General features: G+C 45.9%; 1 protein-coding gene across 1 annotated transcript in view; it reads left to right on the top strand.

Moving 5' to 3' along the window:
* ARL6IP6 (ARF like GTPase 6 interacting protein 6) overlaps positions 1-17236 on the top strand; it is a 346923-nt gene that overhangs the window by 155208 nt on the left and 174479 nt on the right. The gene's annotated exons all lie outside the window — the stretch shown is intronic.

Below are 17236 nucleotides of genomic sequence, written 5' to 3'. Positions count from 1 at the left end.
TGTTTTTGCTTCATAAAACGATTGCCATGTCTAGCAATTGACAAGTAAAGAAAAGCTGTCTCTTCGTCCCGCAGTAACTTCAAAATAGAAATGCTACGCATGCGTGTTGAGGGCCTACATGAAAAAAGCTGAGAGTAGAGCAGGCAGAAAGACGGGGATCACAAATTGGAATTGTCCACGCTTCAATCTTCAAATAGATCCAATGGATCTGGACATGGTTCTGGATCCACCTGTCATCCAAAATTTCCTAAAGATCTGGTCAGTGCGTATGATGAGAAGAATGACATTATGGACTGGTTGAATGCATTTGAGTATGCATGTGAAGTTCAAGAGGTTGTAAATGCTGATACGATTGCATGATTGCTTAGCAGACTACCCCATTCTGGCTGCAGTGCTATTATGGAGATGTCAAAAGCAGAAAAAGTAGATTTTGCAATGTTGAAGCAAACTCTCATTTTAAAGTTTGGGAAGACTCCTGCCCAATACTTGAAGAGGTTTAGAGAGTACAAAAAGAAAGAAGGAAGTACTTGGGTGTCATATTGACTAATTCTTTAAAAAACTTGACTGGCTGGACTGTAAGATCTCCACCTTTGAGGGTATGATATGTCTTGTCATGCTTGAACATATTTTTGCATCTTGTTCCCCTTAGCTTAAGCAGCATTTGCCAGACTCACAGGAGTTAGATCCTAAGAAGCTGGCTATTGCAGCATATGGGTGTCACATAGAGTGTCACATAGAGTGTCCCATAAGGACAAGACTCATCCTGGTAAGCAGGAGGAGGGGGAAAGCCCAAAGATAAGGAGGGTGGGGGATCTGATAAAACTTCCTCCCAGAAGGGCCACAAAAAGAAAAATAAGGCTAAGTCACAAGAGAACACACAGTGTAGTGCAGGTTATCCTCCAACAGAATTCTTGTTACAGTAAGCCTCCCTATGTCCACAAACCCATTGGGTCCTGTGTGGCTTGTGGAGCAAGTGACCATGTGAAGGGGGGCCCCAGATGTAAGGTCAAACCTTGGGGGTCCACTCTGCTAATCTGGCCTTCTCCTCCTATGAGGAAGAAAATATTACAGGGCCATCCTTCTCCTCGGATTCCTTCCCCAGTGGGATAGATTCTGAGGTAGTTTGATTTTCCCTGTGATCCTGGGAGGCTAAAGTTTCAGAGGCTTATTCTAGGATTCCAGACAATACCAAAGACTACATTAAAGACAGTGTGCCGATCAATGGAGTAGAAACCCCTGCTCTTAGGGATAATGGGTGCAGTCGAACTGTAGTGGATTCTACCTTGGTAGACCCAGAGGACGTTGCCAGAGCTCCTCTGATGCCCACTAAATTGGAACATAGCCCACCTCTCCAGTTCCCAGTTATACCTCTAAATCTTACTTTAAATGGTACAGTAGTCATGATTCCAGTGAGCCTTCAGAGAGATGTCCCAAGAAAGGTTCTTGCTGGGAAATGATCTCAGAGCCTTAGGGCTTGTGGGAGATACAGCAGAAAGACCCTGCACAAGGTCTCAAACAAGGGCAGCTCAGGCCAAGACCACTGTCATGCCCAAGCCAGAGGGGAAACACAAGGCTAAAGGAGTCAAAAAAGACAAAAGAGAGAAAAGAACATTCCCTCTAACTCACCTACCACTGAGGTGGTGGTAGTTGGTCAAACACCTGGACCTGACGAGGTAGAGGTGTTACCTGAAGTATTTCATCCAAATGACCATCCTGAACTAAAAGACTTGTTAGTAGAAGGTGGTCCTGACCAGGATGAATTCAGTAAGGGTCAATGTGAGTGGCCATCTCTGGAAGGTCTAAGGAGACAGGCCTTTTCCCAGCTTGAGGGTGAACCTCCTGGGAAGCATAGGATTTATTGGTAAGGTGGGCTCCTCTACTGTGAGCCTACAGAGTCTACTGAAGGAGACCATAGGAGGTTGGTGGTTCCCCTTGCTCTAAGACCCTTCCTCTTACAGCTTGCAAATGAAGTGCCCCTTGCTGGTCACCTTGGTATCAAGAGAACCAAGCAAAGGTTATCCATGCATTTCTACTGGCCCAAGATGGGGTGCAAGTAGAACGTCACTGCAGGAGTTGTACCACCTGCCAGTTATCTGGTAAGAGTGGCTCAACAATCCAAGCAACACTGGTACCACTCCCAGTTGTGGGGTACCATTTGAGAGGGTAAGGATCGACAATTTTTGTCCCCTTGACCCCCAAGCCTCCTCGGGCAATAGGTTTATCCTGGTGCTGGTCGACCATGCCTCCAAATATCCTGAGGCCATCCCATTGAAGACTGTGACGGCCAAGTCAGTTGCAAAAGCTTTACTTGGAATATTTACTAGGGTTGGCGTCCCTAAAAAAGTCGTGTCTGATAGGGGCAGCAACTTTATGTTAAAGTATATGCAGGCCATGTGGAAGGAACGTGGTGTCACCTATAAGCTTTCATCCGCTTATCACCCACAAACCAGTGGTCTAGTTAAAAGGTTTAACAGGACCTTAAAGTGCATGATTGGGGCTCTGGAAGAACCCCAAAGAAGACAATGGGATCTTCTGTTACCATGCTTACTGTTTGCCTACAGAGAGGTACCACAGGAGGGTGCTGGAGGGTGTTGGCTTCAGCCCCTTCGAGCTTCTGTTTGGTCACCCTGTGGGGGGACCCTTGACCATAGGCAAGGAGGGATGGGAGATGCTCACTTCCCCCATTACTACCAATGTAGTAGACTATGTGCTGGGGCTGAGAAAAAAGGATGGTACTCCTGATGGGTCCTGCTAGTGAGAAACTGAAGGCAGGGCAAGCACTGGTGAAACATTGGTATGACCAGAAGGCTTCCCTCATCAATTTCACACCTGGTCAGCAAGTCCTGATCATGAATCCTATAAGGCCTAGAGCGTTACAGGACAAATAGTCAGGCCCTTACACAGTGGTGGTGGAGTCACTGGGTGAAGTCAACTATTTAGTGGACCTTGGAAGGGCTGGTCAGGCTTCAAGTGTTCCATGTAAATAGGCTGAGGGCTTTCATCCCAAGAGGTGAAATAGCTGCACTGCTGCTGGCTTCAGATGTTGAGGAGGAGGAGTCGGAACCTCTCCCTGACCTGTTCCAGAGCAGTCCCTCAGACAGCTCCATTGAGGGTGTCCAAGTGGCCCCTAACCTGACTGCTGTCAGAGGTGAAAAGTTTGCTGAGGCTATTTTCCCCCTTGTTCTCAGTCTCCTGGTTTGACCCCTTGGTGCAAACATGACATTGACACAGGAGACAGTGTACCTACCAAAAGTAGGGGATACAGGATGTCAGACAAAGTAAGGTCTTGCATTAAGACAGAGGTCAACAAAATGTTGGATATTGGAGTGATTGAAACCTCCAGTAGTCCTTGGTCCAGCCCAGTGGTTTTGTTTCCAAAAGCAGGTACTTCTGAGTTGAGGTTCTGTATGGATTACATGGCTCTCAATGCTGTCACCAAGACAGATGCACACCCCTTGCCTAGAACAGATGAGCTGGTGGATACTTTGGGTCCCACCAAATACCTCAGCACATTTGAACTTACGGCAGGCTATTGGCAAATAGCACTTGCAGAACATGCCAAGTAGAAGACAGCTTTCTCCACACCAGAGGGTCTTTACCAGTTCAGGGTAATGCCTTTTGGGTTGAAGAATGCCCCTGTCACTTTCCGGACACTTGTGAATCATGTGTTGAATGAGTTGGATGAATTCTGTCTTGCATATCTGGAGGATATAGCAGTTTTCAGTGCCACCTGGGAAGACCATTTGAAACACCTTAGGATTGTGCTGCAGGCTCTTCATAAGGCCCACTTAACCATAAAGGCCAGTAAGTGCCAGATTGGACAAGGATCGGTGGTCTACTTTGGACATGAAGTAGGTGGAGGGAGGATACAGCTTCTACGCAGTAAAGTACAAGCAGTACAAGACTGGCCTACCCCCACTACCCAGACCCAAGTGAGAGCCTTTTTAGGACTCACTGGGTACTATAGAAATGTAATGTCAGACTATGGCACCATAACTGCCCCTCTGACTGCTCTCAACTCCTAACGAGGTAAACTTGGTCTGAAGAGTGTGGGAAGGCCTTCAATGGCTTAAAAGACTCCTTGTGCCAGGCCTCTGTTCTCAGGGCCCCTGATTACCAAAGACCTTTTATTGTGCAGCCAGAAGCCGCTGACGCTGTACTATCGCAAGTAGATGAGAAGGGTAAGGAACACCCTATTGGCTTCATTAGTCGCCAGTTTAAGGACAGAGCTCCGATGGTCCACAGTAGAGAAAGAATGTTTCTCTGTTGTGTGGGCCTTAAGGAAGCTGAGGCCCTACCTCTATGGGACCCACTTTACTGTGCAAACTGACCATAAGCCCTTAAGTTGCTAATGAACATGAAGGGAGAGAATCCAAAGTTGCCCAGGTGGTCCATAAACCTCCAAGGCTTTGACTTCACTATTGAGCATAGGCCCGGTGTCCAACATAGCAATGCTGATGGGTTGTCCAGAATGTTTAACCAACCTAAACATGAGACTCATCCAGGGGTGGATTAATTCCCCCTGTCCTTTGTCTGGGAGGGGCGAGTGTTAGGAAAGATTTCCATTTATGTGTAAATTTCCCTCCAGGTGAGTACACCCCAAATATTTTGCGGCTGTTTAACACCATAGTCTGACTTCACCAGGGGAGCACAGCCTTCTGCTGCACTCCTCTAGGCTTTTGCTCACTTTTTATGGGGAAACGAACATGCCCTTAAGACAGTCAGTACTGGGAGACTTTGTTTCCCTTAGACCTTTCCAATGTTGCAACTTTTCTTCAACATGTAACAAGTGTACAATGTACCTTCCAGTACAGTACACTTGGGTCTCCTAGTCATTTTCCAAAGTCCCTAGATACTCTCAAAGGATTTATTAGGAGATGTGCAGATATGTCATGGACAGGGCTTGTGGCAGCTTATCTTTTCATGTATTTTTAACCCTTTCCTATCAGGTAATCTGCGATTACCGCGTTTGGCAAGTATAGGTGGCCTGCCACCAAACTGGCCATGCCAAAAGGTTCGATGTCCTGTCCTTTGGCCATCTTGGCCCTTTGCCTTCCCCAGGTCGAGCCGACCCAGGTCAGTCCTTATTTGGGCATGCATTTTCCCATGAAACGCCAAGCTTTTGCAGGCTTCTGCATGCCTTTTGTGTGTGCCTCCAGGATGTGGGCTGGGATTTCAATACACATCCTGGGTGCCAGAGAAGTCTGGAGTGTTGTGAATGCCTGGGACCACCGTGGTCCGTGATTGGTCCATGTATGGTATGCCCGTTTCTGATGCTTGTTAATCTGCTTAGAGACACATGCTGTGCATATAGTCCGACATCCAGTGGTCACCGCAGAGTATTGCATCTTGTCATTCGAGCATCGAAAGGGGACGTTGACATGGCCGTGCCTGTAACACTATCCCTACGTGACGTGTAGTGTACCCAAAATCCCTCACGCGTCGAGGTCCCTCAGATTGTTTTTTTCCACCCAGCATACTGGTCGCCTTAAACGGAGCTCGTCCAGAGACATTGGTAATTGTTCCATCGACCTTTGGTCTAATATATTGTATTGTTATTCAAGATCACCCTAACTGTCCTTCCTATCAACGGCTGTTCCTGATCTCTGCCGAAGCCCGTACGGACCTTCGATGGACAGTGATCCAATCGGCTTTGCCGACCACATGGCCGGGCCTTCCAGCCGGCCTACACTGCAGGGAGAGTGGGGTCGGGGTGGACATTTCTGGAAAGTCTGAGAATGCCTTTCCCTTTCCTCCCTCTTTCCTCTCTGGTCATGGTCACTTTCCTTATCCTCAGCTATGGAGAGTACTCCCTTTAGGTTTTGCCCCATTTGCAAGGTCAGATTTTCCTGGAGAAATAAGTATTTACGGTGTCACCGTTGCCTGCCCCTCAATCACGATGAAAAAGGTTGTGCAGCTTGCAAGCTCCTCCGTCCGAAGACATTGAAGGAGCGCTATGTCAAGCGGTGGGCAGCCTACCGGATGTCAAAGGCCTGGTTGAGTTCTCCCGCTGCCGCAACCACTGATTGCGACAATGGCATCAGTGATGAGCAGGCCTCCGACTCAGAGGTCTTTGACTTTTCGGCGGAGCGCTCCCGCTCAGCATCATCTGTCCCAGCCATGCCAGGCACGGCTCAGGCACTGCTATGGGGACTGTACAGCCCGGCGACAAAGACAAACACTCTCAACTCACTAAACACACAACCCCCGGCCAGTCTTCGACAAAGTCGAAGCTCACCACTGCGCCAATGGGCACACTGGAAATTTCGGCCGTGCCCGCCGACTTTCAGGATCGGCAGCCCTCCCCGCAGCCGCAGATGCGCCTAGCGACCGGGCACTCTCAATTGAAGGGCGCTACCCCCAATATTCCAAGAACCGTCGAGACGCATTGTAAGAAGGCGTCCGCCGACGACAAGGCCCCGGTTCTGCCGAAGACTACACAACCGCAGGCCCTGGCTACGCGTCTCCCTACAGCAGAGGATGTTACCGAAAGCATTGCGAGAATTGTTTCGGCAGTCGCTCAGAAGCGACAGTCAAAGGATTTGCCGACGCCCATGGGAAACCCCAAGGATTCGTCGAGATCCAAAGATAGGCTAAAAGAAAAATACTGGAGAAGCACAGGGACATGCATCCTCTGCCGGTCCCCCGGAAAGAGTTTTCGGAAGGTGAAGGAGGTATTTCTTCGGTGTTGAAACAAAAATCTCGACGTTTGGCGTCAGAGGATCGTACACAAGTGCCCTTTCCACCACTAGACCCCTCTGGGTCTTCTGTTTGGACTAGGGAAACATTTGAGGGTTGCATGGAGAGGCTTGACAGGTTTGTAACCCTCTCGGAGCAATCCACCCCAAAAGACCACGGGAAGAGAGCCTTTTTCCCCCTCTGGCTACATTTCAAAGGCTCTTTGATCCCTCTCAGGAGGAGGATGTGTACACTCACAACCTCACTGAAGAGGAGGTCCCTGCAGTGGCTCAAAAGACGCTCCTCACAGCCAGCTTTAAGCACCTATTACCATCAGGATAATTTACGGATCGGCAGAAACCCCTAGAATTCATGTCTAAGTCCATGGCTGTCTAGCCACGCCCCCCAGGCTTGTTGATACACTTTATTTACAGGTTGCCCAGGTGGGGGATCCTCACACAGAACTGTCTTGGGTAGGGAACCAGTAGTGTGCCATTTGTTTAACCCAACTTGTATTCCTTCCCATGTCTATTTTTGATTCACTTTACTATTTGATTTGTATGCCATTAAAACTGTCAGCGGTTGGTGCATTTTAAAGGAGTCAAGAGTTAACTCTGGTACCACAGAGAAATTGTACATATTTATCATTTTAGTATTGTCAAAGCACAAAGTGTGTTATTGATTGTGTATATATTCTGAACCTTATTTATATAAAGAACTGTGTTATCATTAACATAGTGTGTGTACATTCCTTTGTGGGGGCTTGTGAACTACACTGTACTTAAGAATCACCTCCTGGGAGCTTAAGCCTTGATTGCTCTACCTTCGTTACCATATAGAGAATCTTGGCTGGGATGCTCTGTGCTTCTACTCTGCCATATAGAGGGCAGGACTACAGATACCCCCTCCAGTCTTTACACAGCCTTTGAGGTGTTTGTGCATAGATAATTCTGCATCTAGGTGAAAACCCAGAGTTTTCACGTGGCTTGAAACGCTGGTAGGGTTTCCGTCAATGCAGAAGGATGCAAAGGTGGGGTGTTTAAGGCGGAACGGGGAGCCTACTATGAGGAGTTTGGTTTTGTCATCATTCAGACAGAGATGGTGTTCCGCCATCCAGGCCTGAATAATGCTGTAGCCTAGATTGATGTTTGCGCAGTCAGTGGCGTGGTTAGTAAGTGTTAACAGGATTTGGGTGTTGTCTACGAAGTTTGTATAGAGGATTTCAAAGGTGGTCGAACAGGGGTTTAGTGTACATGTTGTACAGGGTGGGAGAAATGCAAATGCAGAACCCTGAGGGGCGCCATAGGGTACAGGTAAGGGGTTGGCTGCTTCTGAGCCTGCGAAGACCCTTCAAGTTCGCTGGCTGAGAAAGGCTTTGATCCAACTGGTGGCTTCTCTGGAAAATTTGAATTTGGAGGTGAGGTGTTGGCAGAGAATGTCGTGGTCAACAAGATCAAAAGCTAAGGAAAGGTTGAGGAGTCATGGCGAGTCGGCCAGCATCACAGATGTTGTTGAGATGGATTTTAAGGGTGAGGAGGGCGGCCTCTGTGCTGTGTCTGAAGCCGGATTGGCGGGTGCCCAATAGGTGGTGGGATTCTAGGTTGGCTTGCAGTTGGAAGTATGCGGTGCGGTCAAGGATTTTAGTAGGTAAGGCACAGTAGTAATGGGGTGGTAGTTGGTTGGGAGGTCGTTATCAAGGGTGGGCTTTTTGATAAGGGGGGTTTGTTTAGTACAGTAGGGGAATTGTATTCAATCTAACACATTGTAAAAGCATCACCCGTTTAGTATTTATGTTGCTCCCTCAGATGGCAAACATTCCAGTCGCAAATTTGTAAAATACATGCATAACCTGTACTTCAGGAATACACCGACCAAAATACATCATGTAACGTTGCAAACAGTTGTTTTTAAATGATTAAACTTTGTTTAAAAGCCAGGTTTGTGTTTTAAAATGAGTGGTATCATGCAGATGGATTCCTGCTTTCTAAATTACCCTCCAGTGAAGCACCCAGTGCTTCAAATGAGATTTTGAATTGGACTATTTTACTGCCTTCTTTTAAAAAGTTGGCAATCAAATATTTTTAGGGTGTAAACACATCAGCAGTGTGCAGGGTTTTGTCTATTCTTTACTTGTATTGTTGTATTTATGTATTTACTTTTTGTTCTCCCTATTTTTGCTGTTGGGGTTATTTGCTTGTTTTAGGGAGTAAAAGGGGCTGGCACCCTGTTTACATGTAAGGCTGGGTGCACTAAATGGATGAATACATCCAGATTTTTATATTGCTGTTTTATGTGTACAAAGACAAAAACACTTACAAAGGGGGTATCTAAAATTCAGGCAACTAATGTGAAGCTTCTGGGATAAATGGTGTTGAGCAGTTACAAAATGCAAAATGTAACCAAGTTATCGTCATTAACTTAAAACTGTCATATTAGGACTGTAATTGGAACTAGATTAGGTATGTTTTTTGTTTATATTTCTGTAATATTTGTGAACAGCGTGTCATGACATTTCAGGTTTTGCGACTGTGTGAACCTTTATGGTTTATTAAAGTAGTGTTGAAGTATTTACTGAGTAATATTTTGTAAATGTTTAGAATGGAGAAACCTGAAAATAGACTTTGCTTTTATTTGTTCTAAAAGCAGTTATAATGGCCCCTAAATCTCTGTATTTCACAACATTTTATACTTTGTTTCTGTAATATTCACTCCCTTCAAGACTCATTTCCTTTTTAGTTTACTGCAGGATGCTTTGTCTAACAACAAAAACATATGGCCTTCTTTACCACAATCTCAACTTCATTAACTAGATTCTAGTACTCAGTAGTTCTTCTTGCCTTCGTAATGGCCTTGCCATTGGCATCAATAATGACTCACACTTTGTGCAATTCGAAGCAAAACTCTAAGCTCTCCCCCTGAGGAGATTTCTCCCCGAACCTCTGCCTGATACCATCCGCCCAGTTCTAGTAAGCCATAAAATAATGTTTCCTGTAAAACCTCCTGAGCTCAATAGAACCTCAATACATCTACTGAAACTATATGACAAGCCACACCATCCTTGTAGACTTGCATGTTTACTAACTATGAAACCTTCACAAATAGTTGCTTTGTAATACTGAGCACCCATAAACAATTGAGCTGAGCTCATTTTAAAGCAATAAACCTACACAATCTGCACTTGCATGATGAATGTTTTTTGTTAAGCCCGAGTGCTGACACTTTCCCTGTACCCCTTTCATTGCAGAGACCTTTTTTAAATGTAATTTTCAAATGATATTCCACACTTTTCTTACCACAGATATATAGTGTTTCAAATCATCCCCTGAACAGGTGATTTGCTTTTGAAAGGTATCGGACAAAAAACATAGTATCATCTTTTTTAATCAAATAATGTCACTACATTTAATATCAAATAAAAGTTTCAAACATCCCCATACTGGCCAGCAAGTTAGAGTATCAATCTTAAAATGTCCTTGACTATGCAAGTAGATTTTGCAAGCCCAGATAGTATAGTACTGCTGTTATCTCAAAATTAATGTGTTTCTGAGCATGATAACCCTCTTTATAGGAAAAGTCATTTTTTATGTTATTAAGTTAACCATTATACAGAACTAAAGTGCACTTCCCCACACCATACAGTCAGTACCCTATATAAAAGGAAATTATGTGATTACATTTTAATATACTCTTTACAATAATACATTGTTTGGAAAAGCAGCAGAAAGTGTATAATATGTTTTACTTTTAATGGATTGTGTCCTCAAACATATTCCTCATCTTTGATATTCTTCGATATCCTGCTTGCAGTTTTGGAAATTTTCTTAGCAGAGGGCGCAGTGCATCAGCGACTCAGTGTCCCTTAGCAGCTTCATCACGCTCCCGACTATGATGCCGACGCAGGTATAAATAGCATGCACCGCGCCTGTTGCCTCAGTTAAATTTTTCTGCATTCTCAGCACGCTTCAAAATGGTTCAAAATTGCCTCAGTGATTTTTGTCGTGATGCATTTATCCTATCTTCAAAGATGTCTACTCCGAAGACCGTTTTAAGAGGTGTACCGATTGCCAGTCAAAGATGTCTATCACCGTTCTGCATCTGATATATCGTTTGTTGTCTTGGAACAGATCACAAGGTCGATGATTGTGGCTGTTGCCAGTCAATGACTGTTAAGTCCTTGAAGGAGAGGAAGGGAAAGTTTGTCCTGGGTACGCCTCCATCCAAAGTCTCCTTCTACTGCTCCTTTCAAGAAAAGCTCTTCCGTCGAGAGAATTTCCAGAGTTATTTCGCCTCAGCGACAGAAAAAGCACTCAAAACATGGTAAACGCTCTCTGTCTAGAAGCAGTTCTCAACAATCGTCATAGTCGACCTCCCATAAAAAGTCCCAGAAGAGGAGTCATAGATCCTGCTCTTCTACTTCTGATTCCTCACCCGATACAAAGCGGGTACGTTTTCCAGGTAAATCGGCGTCAAAAGCCGATTGGGAGGATTTCCATCTCCAAATGATGGTGTTTGAGAAATGGCCACTTCAAAATAGCTGAAGAAGGCTTTGGACCCCATCTCTCCTCGTAAGGCCGAAAGGGAGTCAGTTGAAGCTTCTGCACGCATGCCTCAGAGCCCGGCCAAAAAAGCAAAGCTTCCTCAAAGGTCTGAGATGTACCAAATGCTCCATTCCTTTAAGGGAGGTCATGTCGACTCCTTCGGCGCCGAAACCGCCAAAGTTGAAGCCATCAACGTCTTTGACAGAGTTGTTTTAGGATTACAGACCTCTTCCAAGAAAGGACTTCTTTAATTCCCTGGATTCGATTTTTGAGGAGGAAGAGGGGCATACAGATAGACCTGCGTTTGGTCTGGATGTTTGGAACTCCCAATGTGTCTGAGGAGTTAATCTCTGGGGAGTCCAGATTACAGCACCTTGTAGATTCCTTGACGGATGCTAATGGGCTAGATACCTCTCCTGAGGTTGATTTTGCCACCCCAGATGCTTCTACACATGGAGACCCTTCATACAGATCTGTTATGGGTAAGGTAACAGAATATCTGGGCTGGGGAAGACCTGCTGCTGTATAAAAACAGGAAGACCTGACAGATATATTGGATGAAGGTCCTTCAAAGGACCGTTTCCTAGCGTTCTGTACAGCCATGAGGAATAGTGTGCTGGGGAATTGGAAGAAACCGTACACTGCTCCGGCTGTTAATAAAGACTTCACAAGGAAGTACAGACCCTCTGCTGAGGATCCTGATTTCTTATCAAAACACCCTACTTCTGAAAACCTAGTGGTTTAGGCAGCTATTTCTACCTCTAGGGCAGCTGCTTACCCTACCATCCCTCCGTATAGGGACAACAAGAAATGTGACACCTTTGGGAAGAGGGTGTTTACAGTAATCAGCATGGCTTTGAAGTCCATTAATTCCACATGGGTTTTATCAAAGGAAACATTTACTTTTTGGGATGTGGCAGCAATGGCTGCAGATAACGTTCTTGAAGGTGGAGAAAGGGAAGGTTTCTTGGAGAAAGGGAAGGTGTCCTGAACATCATCAAGGATGGCAAGGGTGCGACGTGCCAGTCATTACAATCCTGAGAGCTTGGGAAAGCTTCCGTCCTCTAAGGCGGTGGGTAAGTCAGTGAGTATGATACGTCTACCGCAGCAGACACAAGCGACCTCCCAGCGTTGAAAGGGCTGTTCTTTTTGTTACTATTTATACATTGGAACGGCAAGATGCCAGCGCTCACAAAGGGTCCAGAGGAAATTTCCTCGTGGTAGACGAAGATGTTGGGGTAAGCCCACTCTCATAACCTCAACCTGGACGATTTGCTGATCAGAGTTTGTTTTCCCGAACAAGTTCTGGAACATCTTGGCGTCACTTGCCACTCCCTCCACAAGCTAGGCTTCTCCCTCAATTTCAAGAAGTCCCTCTTGATACCTCCCAAGAAGCTTCAGTTTATTGAAGCGGTCCTGGATCCTTCCTCGGGGAAAGCTTTGCCACCTGAGGTGAGGGCCCAGCGCATTGTGCAGATGGTCATGAAGTTTCAGAATGCCCAGCGTCTACTACCGTTTGGTTTTCTGAGGCTCCTCGTTCTCATTGCATCCTGCATTTTCCTGGTGCCAGAGACCCGCCTGAGTATGAGATCCCTTCAGTGGGCCCTGAGGTTCCAAAGGTCACAATTCTCAGGCACAATTATGGACCTTTGTTCAGGTCCCGAACAAGGTCGTACAAGACCGCCTGTGGTGGGCCTGCAAGGAGAATGTGCTGAAGGGAGACCTTTTTTGACAACCATGGCCAGAGATAACAGTAGTTACCTACACCTCCCTCACAGGTTGGGGAGCTCATACAAACGATCTGACAATCAGCGGTCAATGATTTCCATCAGAGTCCAAACTACACATCAACCTTTTGGAGCTGAGGGCAATCAGATTAGCACTGATGGCCTTTCTGCTTTCTGTGCGAGGGAAGAACATTGTGATAATGACAGACAACACAGTGGCCATGCATTACCTCAACAAGAGAGGAGGTGTATGGTCACTACCACTGTGCATTGAGGCAACGCAGCTCTTGTTTTGGGCACTGCAAGAAGGAATCTCTGTCGGCCGTCCCCCTAGCCGGAGCGGAGAACACAGCAGCAGATGCTCTGAGCAGGCAAAGCACAGTCTCTCCCGTGTGGGAGTTAGCTCAGGAAGTCCTTCTAGAGATGTTTGCCCTCTGGGGGACCCCTAAAGTGGATCTGTTCGCGTCCAGGATCAACAGGAAATGCAACTTCTTCTGTGCCAGGGAATTTCCTCAGAGAGGAGCTCTGGGGGATGTGTTTGTGGTGGAATGGGAGTTTCCACTTCTGCACGTGTTACCATACGGTCTACGTCATTCCGCATGTCATCAGGGGGTTGAGGAAATTCAGGAAATCCATGATCCCGATTGCTGCAGATTGGGCCAGAAGGACCTGGTACCCAGGCCTTCTAGACATGTTCAACTGCCCTTCGATTCATCTTCCGCAAAGAGCAGACCTGCTCACTCAGGAGGGAGGTTGCATTCTTTGCCCAATAATCCGAACCTTGAACCTTTATGCCTGGTTTCTGGAAGGTTAACATATAGAAATTTGGACCGTATGGAGACGTAATTGAGGTATTGCTTTCAGCCAGAAGGCCAGCAACTGAAGCTCTATATCGCTAACATTGGAACACATTCTGCAGCTGGTGCAGAGCTAAACCTATATTGACTGCTTTTTATTGTGGTAAACCTCCGGTGTTCTCCTTTTTACTGCATTTAGCCTATCAAGGGCTGCAGGTTTCTGCATCAAAGGGATATATCAGCGTTATCCAACTTTAAACGCTCGCCGGAGCAGGGTTCTCACTTTAAAGTTCCCATTGTCACTCAGTTCCTGAAGGGAATAACAATCATTTTACCTCCTGTTCCATTTACTGTCCCATCTTACTCTGGTTTTAAAATTCCTGATTGGAGCTCATTTTGAGCCTCTCCATACGAGCCCTTTAAGGATGTTGACTCTTAAGACTGTCTTTTTGACAGCAATCACTTCAGCCCACAGAGTAAGCGAGCTTCATGCCTTGTCTAGCAAACCTCTTTTTTACGACCTTCTACATGGGGAAAAAATTGTTTTGAGGGTTCGCCCCTATTTTCTGCCTTAGGTGGTTTCTGAATTTCACTTGGTGCAGAAGATTGTTCTGCCTACTTTTTATCCACCTCTTCATCCTTCTAAGGAGGAAGAGAGGCTATACCGCTTGGATCCCAAAAGGGCGTGGAGCTTCTACAACAACAAGTTGCTAAAATCAGACAGTATCCCCAGCTCTTTGTTGGGTATTGTTAGGAAAGATTTCTCTTTACTGGACCTTTCCTTCCATCTTTATGGAAGACCCAAACTTTTTCCTTTTATTTTTTAATCCGTCCTGTACTTTTTATAGTGCAGTGAAGCTTTACGCTTCACTACACCTGGCTTTTGCTCATACATCATGGGAAAACTGATATGTCCTTCAGACTGTTAGTACTGGGAAACATTGTTTCCCATAATCGTGTTACTGTGTTACTACTTTTGGTTACTTTTGAATCACTTGTGATAACTTTTTATCATTGTACAATGCAGTTTACACTGCAGTGCAGTGGGGTCATTATTTGTTTTGCCCTAGTCTAACAGTCAGAGGATTTTTGGTTACTCTAGGTGTGCTAAAAGGATGGTTGCAGCAGTGACTTTTTCCCACCTTTGGGGCTTTTCATTTTAGCCTTAGAGTTTACCGCGTTTGGCTACTAACTGTGTCTACTGGTCAAATATGACTGCTCCACAAGATTTTTCACTTGCCCTTTTGCCATCTTGTTCTTTAGCCTTCTTCCTGTCCTAAGAGGCCGGGAAAATCCTTATAAAGACTTTTCAGTACCTGGGAAACAGAAGCATTTGGTAGGCTACTGGAGGGCTGTGTGTGTTTACTGGAAGGATGTGGGCTGGGATTGTCTCGTCTCAATCCACAAACTGATTTCAGTGTGTCTGAGTGGTATGCATGAATGTTCCGGCCAGTGGTCCTGATTGGACCACTACTGGGGTGTGTGTGGGGGCTAGTCCTGTCATTGGCTCGTCAGGGCAGAAGCTCTTACCTGGCTTTTAGGATAAGAAGAGGACCCATGCACCCATTCTTCAGCAATCCTGGAGAAACCTGAAGGAGCCAAGAATCCTATCCAGCTGTGAGACCCTGAGAAGAAACCAGAGACCCCTCGCAAGAAGGCTTGGCTACCAACTTCTGCTGCTGTCCTGGAGGATCCCTGTCTTACTCGTGATCTTTAACAGTCCTGCGAAGGAGCTGCGACCCTTGGAGTGGAGGGACCATTTATTTCTGACATCTGCACGGTACCCTGCAATGAAGATCCTTCGGAAGTGTCCCGGGATCGTCCTGTGGCTGACCAGCTCCCAATTTGGGCTACCCTGCTGCCGGCGTCACCGTTCCGAGTTTCAACCTGGAACTTTGGGGATCCTCAGCAGGCCCTACGAGACTAACTTCTATGATTTCGGTGTCCTAGCATCAAGGGGACCCGAGAGAGGAGGGAAAGTCCGACTGCGGCTTTTGAGTCCCTTTGCTTTGCCGTGCTGCGGTGACCAGTGTCCCAAATCGCTTACCCGACACAAGTCCAGTCCTGACGGGTCCTGCATCGAGTTGTGCTGCATTCTTCAATCGAGAGTCATTGCAACAGTGAAACACACCAACCGCAGAGCAACTGGAACCTGCAACCCCTATGAATTGAGGACTGCGACCTTTGGTGGGAAATGCAACCTGAAACCCTCTTCCTTTGTCCTGCCAAGTCTGCGGAAGAATCAGAGTACGGGAGGTATGTTACAGAGCTTCTTACCAACCCCTATATTTCCATTATAAGTCAATGGGCTTATAATAAACCTTTATTCTAACACTTTTGGCTTTGCCATTGCTTGCTTGCGCACGACTTCTGAAAGTTGGGGATACTTTTGTTAGCTAGTTTAACTTGTACCCTAACCATAAGAACCCTTCCCTGGACCTCAGAGACCCTACCTGCATTTTATCCTGCTTCCTGAACTATTGGGCAAAAGGCCCCAGACAACTTAGGGCTGCACAATTATAGTTGGGGATCATTCTCTGTGGACCTTGAGTGCATAATACTAATCTAACCTTTCCTTTGCAGGCATGTGATATGTATTATGCCCTATAACAAGTGGATGTATATATGTATCTATGTTTATCAATGTTTTGTGATAACTCTACTTGCTAGTAGTCATTTTTCTATAGTATGATTTGGCCAATAAATAATAACTGTATTTGTATACATCCTGTCTAAGTGTAATTTGTGATTCACGTTGTGTGACCTCATTTACAAGCCGACCACCTCTGAAGAACATACCGCCTGTCAGTGCTACATGAACTGGTTTGGCTACAGCTCCCCAGAGTTGTCCCTGTCACAGTATAGGTTGGCCTTCTATACATCTGTCCACTAGGCCAGAGTATAGAAAATCAGTCCCATACTGCCTACTGGTTTCAGAACACATTCCACTAGAGGAGTGGCTGTTTCTTCGGTTCTTCAAAGGGGAGTACCAGTGCATCAGTAGTGTTGCAACTTGGTCTTCACTTCATTCCTTTACCAAGCATTACTGTCTGGATTTGGTATCTAGTCAGGAGGCAAACTTTAGAAAGGCTGTTCTACACAGCATAAATAAAAATAACAAAATGCCCTACACCACCTTCATCATACATTATTCTATGGTAGTCTATCACAGATGAGGAATATGTGGGAGGACACAATCCATTAATTACCCTTAATAGTGTTCTTTCTGATGGATGTTCCTCCCACATATTCCTCATCACCCTCCCAACCTACCCCTCTATCTTTGGGTAAATTTTACATTTTCTTCAAACTTCCTCTCTTTCAATGTCTGGGGTGCTGATAACCTTTCAGGCAGCTGTGCATAGAGAAGGGAAAAATAGAACTGAGGCAATGGGCGCAGTGCTATTTATACCAGTGTCGACATCATCCGGGAGCGTGATGGAAGCCGCCAAGGGACATCAAGCCGGTGATGCACTGCCCCCTCTGCTGAGAAAAT

This window comes from Ambystoma mexicanum, chromosome 9 (genome assembly GCF_040938575.1).
Source record: "Ambystoma mexicanum isolate Mex_15411 chromosome 9, UKY_AmexF1_1, whole genome shotgun sequence".
Lineage (NCBI taxonomy): Eukaryota > Metazoa > Chordata > Amphibia > Caudata > Ambystomatidae > Ambystoma > Ambystoma mexicanum.
Note: the sequence above shows the minus strand (reverse complement) of the source record. Positions and strands in the feature narration are given on the sequence as shown.